Here is a 7,879-nt window from a genome sequence, read left to right as displayed (position 1 = left end):
TGGGGCAACAAAAGGTGAAGTTGGACACCTGCTCGCCGAACATCTCATTACATCTCAGGTGCCCAAACCCCATCTTGCTTAATGAAACACAGCAATTCATCTTGTGGTCCCTGCTCAAAATGAGATGAACATCAAATGAATTTAACTTTGGATATAAATGTCAGTGTGATCTGTCACTATTTCAGTCTAAAGACTAAGATTTTGTTACTCTGTACTGTGTGTGTACTCAAAGGAACACAAGTGCAAGTTATGTATTTCAACATGACTCAATACATGTCAACAGCATACTATATGCACACAAACACAGTAAATATTTAGCATACGTAATGGAAGAAAAATAAGCCTATTTGCACTACTGTATGGAATAGATAAAGAACCTGTCAAACAAATACTCCATTGCGATAACAATGTCATTTGTTGTTTGGGTCCGGGTGGGGGGTGGGTGGATATCTTCTGGCATGACGAGGCCACTCCTGACAGGACTCTGCTGGAATGTCACCACAGGCAGCTTCCATTGCATAGAGAAGGGCCATATGTTCATGGGGTTTGTGATCATACCACCACCATGCTGAAAACAACGCAATGGGATTGAGAATTGTAAACCTGGTATGGTCATGGAATCAGTTGCGAGCCTGAGCAGCCTGATGGAAACTCACATTGTCCCAAATTAGAACATTTGCTGCTCAGGATCACCTGACCGTCTGCTCTGTCTGAAAAAGATTAAGGTGTTCAGGAAATGTAGAGATGGGCAGTGTTGTATGGTCCAAGGTTGTCATGGCGGTGGAGGACTCCATTGTGGCTCATAACTGTGCATATGGTATCATTTCCCCGTGCTGACCAATGATGTTCCTTCCTCTCCTACTAGTGTTTGCTAAATTAATCTATGAATATGAGTTCCTGGGGGATGGGACTTGCATCCAACTTCATGACTCTCTGAAATGAGAGTAAATACTAGTATAGTAAAGTTCCCTGGCAACATCATTGAGTCTGTTTTCAAAAGTGTAATATTAGTACATTACTTGTATTTGTACTGTTTTATCCTTCACTCTTTAAGAATTCCTTTCAAATGGGACTCTGTAGATTTGCTTCATCCGGAGATGGTGTTTAAGAATGCGGGCTATGGTTGATCCGGTCACTCTGATGTTATGCAAAACAGCAGGGTTTTCAATCATCCGTTACTGGATTTCCCACATTCTTATGGCATTATTTTCAACTACAATTTGAACAATGACAGCCTCCTATTCATTTTAAATATGTGTTCTATCACCATGTGGTGGTTGTCTTTAAAGTGCATACATTACAGTAACAATATACAAGATAAACATGTTAAAGTAGTATAGCTCCTAATTTCATACATACAGTAAACTTTTACTTTGTTTCCCCTTACAGTATGTATTAGAATGTACTTTCTTTACTGAGCTTTTTGTTGTACTACTGTCAAGTAGAAGAGGTCCAATGTCTGCAGTACATAGAGTTGAAGTTGAAAGTTTACATACACTTAGAATCGTTAACTCGTTATTCAACCACTCCACAAATTTCTTGTTAACATACTATAGTTTTGGCAAATCGGTTAGGACATCAACTTTGCATGACACAAGTAATTATTCCAACAATTGTTTACAGATTATTTCACTTCTAAATCACTGTATCATAATTCCAGTGGGTCAGAAGTTTACATACACTAAATTGACTGTACCTTTCAAACAGCTTGGAAAATTCCACAAAATGGTGTCATGGCTTTAGAAGCTTCTGATAGGCTAATTGACATTGAGTCAATTGCAGGTGTACCTGTGGATGTATTTCAAGTGCAAATCAATCCCAGAACAACAGCAAAGGACCCCGTGAAGATGCTGGAGGAAACGGGTGCAAAAGTATCTATATCCACAGTAAAATGAGCCCTATGTCGACATAACCTGAAAGGCCGCTCAGCAAGGAAGAAGCCACTGCTCCAAAACCGCCATAAAAAGCCAGACTAAGGTTTGAAACTGCACATGGGGACAAAAATCATACTTTTTGGAGAAATGTCCTCTGGTCTAATGCAACAAAAATAGAACTGTTTGGCCATAATGACCATCGTTATGTTTGGAGGAAAAAGGGAGATGCTTGCAAGCTGAAGAACACCAACCCAACCGTGAAGCACAGGGGTGGCAGCATCATGTTGTGGGGGTGCTTTGCTGCAGGAGGGACTGGTGCACTTCACTAAATAGATGGCATCATTAGGATGGAAAACTGGAAATATTGAAGCAACGTCTCAAGACATCAGTCAGAAAGTTAAAGCTTGAATCCCAATGGGTCTTCCAAATGGACAATGACCCCAAGCATACTTCCAAAGTTGTGGCAAAATGGCTTAAGGACAACAAAGTCAAGGTATTGAAAAAGAAATCACAAAGCCCTGACCTCAATCCACTAGAAAATTTGCGGGCAGAACTGAAAAAAGTGTGCGCGAGCAAGGAGGCCTACAAACCTGACTCAGTTACACCAGCTCTGTCAGGAGGAATGGGCCAAAATTCGCCCAACTTGTTGTGGGAAGCTTGTGGAAGGCTACTCTAAACGTTTGACCCAAGTTAAACAATTTAAAGGCAATGCTACCAAATACTAATTGAGTGTATGTAAACTTCTGACCCACTGGGAATGTGATGAAAGAAATAAAAGCTGAAATAAATCATTCTCTACTATTATTCTGACATTTCACATTCTTAAAATAAAGTGGTGAGCCTAACTGACCTAAAACAGGGAATTTTTACTGGGATTATATGTCAGGAATTGTGAAAAAGTGAGTTTTTAAATGTATTTGGTTAAGGTAAACTTCTGACTTTAACTGTACCTATTCTCAGTTTGGAACGTCCAGATGATGGATGCTGCGGTGAAGCGGCTCAGATTGGGCAGCACTCTCTGCCTAGCCTCTCTCAAGGTCAAACCATGGTTGACCACATGGTCCATCACAGTTTCCTGAATTTCATCAGAGATCACTCTCCTTGTTCTTCGTCTTCCTCCACGTTTGCTTTCATCCAAAACACAGGAGTACTCACCTGTGGCCTTTATCCATACCAAAGGTCTGATTGCAAAGTTTACATTTACACAATTAGTGTTTGCACATGTGAAAGTGATCAATTGGTAATTGAGCTTAACTTGTTGAACAGTATTGCTTGTCATTTGCACACAGGTTGTGCCAAAGGTAGAGAATTGTGTTTTGTCAAATGTTTGTTATAGAATTGCAATCTGAGTGTAAAGCAAAACATGTGCCAGTAGTATTGCCGATTTGGTGTCTGGTTCTGCTAAATGAGTTACAGGTTTGGGTCATTGTGCCTCATGGGCCAGTTTTAGTGAGTAAGCTATTGGGAAAATCTGTAATATGAAGTTGATCCCCTTTGCCGCTGTAACAGCCTCCACTCTTCTGGGAAGGCTTTCCACTAGATGTTGGAACATTGCTGCTGGGACTTGCTTCTATTCAGCCACGAGAATTAGTGAGGTTGGGCACTGATGTTGGGCGATTAGGCCTGGCTCGCAGTCGGCGTTCCGATTCATCCCAAAGGTGTTCGATGGGATTGAGGTCAGGGCTCTTGTGCAGGCCAGTTAAATTCTTCCACACCAATCTCAAAAAACTATTTATGTACGCACCTCACTTTGTGCACAGGGCATTGTCATGCTGAAACAGGAAAGGGCTTTCCCCAAAATGTTGCCACAAAGTTGGAAGCACAGAATCGTCTATGTGCTGTAGCACATACAGTGATGGGACAAGGCCAGAAAAATTATAACGTGTGTTTCCTTTAAGAACATGGTGTAATTGACAGGACACTGACTACAACCTGCACATTGCAAGCTTACAGAACAGGGCTGCGGGCAGCTAAGAGAAAATTAAGGAAAACTACATTTCCGGAGGACCTATCATCCTTTCACTCCCTCCTCTCTTCCTCGGTGTGTGCTATTATAGCCATTTTCTACCATTCTAAATTTCAAGCTTCTGCCCCTAACCCTAAACTCTTTTCCACCTTCTCCTCCCTCCTTAAGCCTCCACCCCTCCTCCCTCTCTGTGGACCACTTTGTCAACCTCTGAAAAGGTTGACAACATCCCCTACTCATTCACTCAGCCTATTTGTATTTATTATGGATCCCCATACTCTTCCTGGGGTCCAGCAAAATTAAGGCAGTTTATTCAATTTTAAAACATTACATTCACAGATTTCACAGCACACTGTATCCTCAGGCCCCTACTCCACCACTACCACATATCTACAGTACTAAATCCATGTGTATATATGTAACGGATGTGAAATGGCTAGCTAGTTAGCGGGTACGCGCTAGTAGCGTTTCAATCAGTTACGTCACTTGCTCTGAAACCTAGAAGTAGTGTTGCAYCTTGCTCTGCAAGGGCCGTGGCCTTTGTGGAGCGATGGGTAACGATGCTTCGTGGGCGACCGTTGTTGATGTGTGCAGAGGGTCCCTGGAAACCTAGAAGTAGTGTTGCACCTTGCTCTGCAAGGGCCGTGGCCTTTGTGGAGCGATGGGTAACGATGCTTCGTGGGYGACCGTTGTTGATGTGTGCAGAGGGTCCCTGGTTCGCGCCCGTGTCGGGGCGAGGGGACGCCGTAAAGTTATACTGTTACATTGGTGCCGTGACCCGGATCACTGGTTGCTGCGGAAAAGGAGGAGGTTGAAAGGGGGGTGAGTGTAACGGATGTGAAATGGCTAGCTAGTTAGCGGGTACGCGCTAGTAGCGTTTCAATCAGTTACGTCACTTGCTCTGAAACCTAGAAGTAGTGTTGCACCTTGCTCTGCAAGGGCCGTGGCCTTTGTGGAGCGATGGGTAACGATGCTTCGTGGGYGACCGTTGTTGATGTGTGCAGAGGGTCCCTGGTTCGCGCCCGTGTCGGGGCGAGGGGACGCCGTAAAGTTATACTGTTACATATATATTGCATATGTTATGTGTGTGTATGCATGTCTGTGCCAATGTTTGTTTTGCTTCACAGTCCCCGCTGTTCCATAAGGTGTTTTTTAAATCTAATTTTACTGCTTGCGTCAGTTACTTGATGTGGAATAGAGTTCCATGTAGTCATGGCTCTATGTAGTACTGTGTGCCTCCCATAGTCCGTTCTGGACTTGGGGACAGTGAAGAGACCTCTTGTGGCATGTCTTGTGGGGTATGCATAATGTGTCCGAGCTGTGTGCCAGTAGTTTAGACAGACAGCTCGGTGCATTCAACCTGTCATAAATAAAAGTGGTAATGAAGTCAATCTCTCCTCCACTTTCAGCCAGGCGAGATTGACATGCATATTATTAATATTAGCTCTCTGTGTACATCCAAGGGCCAGCCGTGCTGCCCTGTTCTGAGCCAAATGCAATTTTCCTAAGTCCTTTTTTGTGACAACTGAACAGTAGTCAAGGTGTGACAAAACTAGGGCCTGTAGGACCTGCCTTGTTGATAGTGTTGTTAAGGCAGAGCATCGCTTTATTATAGACTTCTCCCCATTTTAGCTACAACTGTAACAATATGTTTTGACCATGACAGATTACAATCTAGTGTTACTCCAAGCAGTTTAGTCATCTCAACTTGCTCATTTCCACATTATTTATCACAAGATTTAGTTGAGGTTCAGGATTTAGAGACTATTTTGTTCCAAATACAATGCTTTTAGTTTTAGAAATATTTAGGGCTAACTTATTCCTTGCCACCCTCTCAAACTAACTGCAGCTCCTTGTTGAGTGTTGCAGTCATTTCAGTCGCTGTAGTAGCGTTGAGTCATCCGCATGCATAGAAAGTCTGGCTTTACTCAGTCAGTGGCATGTCGTTAGTAAAAATTTAAAAAAGCAAGGGGCCTAAACAGCTATCCTGGGGAATTCCTGATTCTAACTGGATTATATTTGATAGGCTTCCATTAAAGAACACCGTCTGTGTTCTGTTAGACAAGTACAGTTGAAGTCGGAAGTCTACATACACCTTTAGCCAAATACATTTAAACTCAGTTTTTCACAATTCCTTACATTTAATCCTAGTAAAAATTCCCTGTCTTAGGTCAGTTAGGATCACCACTTTATTTTAAGAATGTGAAATGTCAGAATAATAGTAAAGAGTGATTTATTTCAGATTTTATTTATTTCATCACATTCCCAGTGGGTCAGAAGTTTACATGCTACCAAATACAAATTGAGTGTATTGCCTTTAAATTGTTTAACTTGGGTCAAACATTTTGGGTAGCTTTCCACAAGCTTCCCACAAGATGTTGGGTGAATTTTGGCCCATTCCTCCTGATAGAGCTGGTGTAGGGAGTCTGGTTTGTAGGCCTCCTTGCTCACACATGCTTTTCAGTTCTGCCAACATATTTTCTATGGGATTGAGGTCAGGGCTTTGTGATGGCCACTCCAATGCCTTGACTTTGTTGCCCTTAAGCCATTTTGCCACAACTTTGGAAGTATGCTTGGGGTCATTGCCCATTTGGAAGACCCATTGGCAACCAAGATTTAACTTCCTGACTGATGTATTGAGATGTTGCTTCAATATATCCACATAATTTTCCATCTACTCATGATGCCATCTAAGTGCACCAGTCCCTCCTGCAAAAAAGCACCCCCACAACATGATGCTGCCACCCCCGTGCTTCACGGTTGGGATGGTGTTCTTTGGCTTACAAGCCTSCCCCTTTTTCCTCCAAACAATGGTCATTATGGCCAAACAGTTCTATTTTTGTTTCATCAGACCAGAGGACCTTCCTCCAAAAAGTACAATCTTTGGCCCCATGTGCAGTTGCAAACCGTAGTCTGGCTTTTTATGGCGGTTTAGGAGCAGTGGCTTCTTCCTTGCTGACCTGCCTTTCAGGTTATATTGATATAGGACTCGTTTTACTGTGGCAATAGATACTTTTGTACCTGTTTCTTGTGTCATGCACAAAGTAGATGTCCTAACTGACTTGCCAAAACTATAGTTTGTTAACAAGAAATTTGTGGAGTGGTTGAAAAACAAGTTTAAATGATTCCAACCTAAGTGTCTGTAAACTTTCGACTTCAACTTTAACTCTTTATCCACATTATCAAATCAAAGTTTATTTGTCACGTGCGCCGAATACAACAGTTGTAGACCTTACAGTGAAATGCTTACAGGCTCTAACCAATAGTGCAAAAAAGGTGTTAGGTGAACAATAGGTAAGTAAAGAAATAAAACAACAGTAAAAAGACAGGCTATATAAAGTAGCGAGGCTACATACAGACACCGGTTAGTCAGGCTGATTGAGGTAGTATGTACATGTAGATATGGTTTAAGTGACTATGCATATATGATGAACAGAGAGTAGCAGTAGCGTAGAAGAGGGGTTGGCAGGTGGTGGGACACAATGCAGATAGCCCGGTTAGCCAATGTGCGGGAGCACTGGTTGGTCGGCCCAATTGAGGTAGTATGTACATGAATGTATAGTTAAACTGACTATGCATATATGATAAACAGAGTAGCAGCAGCGTAAAAAGAGGGGCACACAATGCAAATAGTCCGGATAGCCATTTGATTACCTGTTCAGAAGTCTTATGGCTTGGGGGTAAAAACTGTTGAGAAGCGTTTTTGTCCTAGACTTGGCACGCCGGTACCGCTTGCCATGCGGTAGTAGAGAGTAGTCTAAGACCTGTCTCTTATACACATCTAGATGTGTATAAGAGACAGCTTATAAACAGACCCCAGATCAGAGGTAAAAATTTCTGAAATCTGAACCCTGTCATGAAAAGTGCTGTAGAAATTGTTCTGTACCACTCAGAGACAAAATTTCAACTCCTATAGAAACTATAGACTGTTTTCTATCCAATAATAACAATAATATGCATATTGTACGATCAAGAATTGAGTACGAGGCAGTTTAATTTGGAAATGTAAAAAAAAAAATAATGCTAACAGCTCCCCCTA

Source organism: Salvelinus sp. IW2-2015, unplaced genomic scaffold, assembly GCF_002910315.2.
Source record: "Salvelinus sp. IW2-2015 unplaced genomic scaffold, ASM291031v2 Un_scaffold648, whole genome shotgun sequence".
NCBI lineage: Eukaryota > Metazoa > Chordata > Actinopteri > Salmoniformes > Salmonidae > Salvelinus > Salvelinus sp. IW2-2015.
This window is presented reverse-complemented; position numbering follows the sequence as displayed.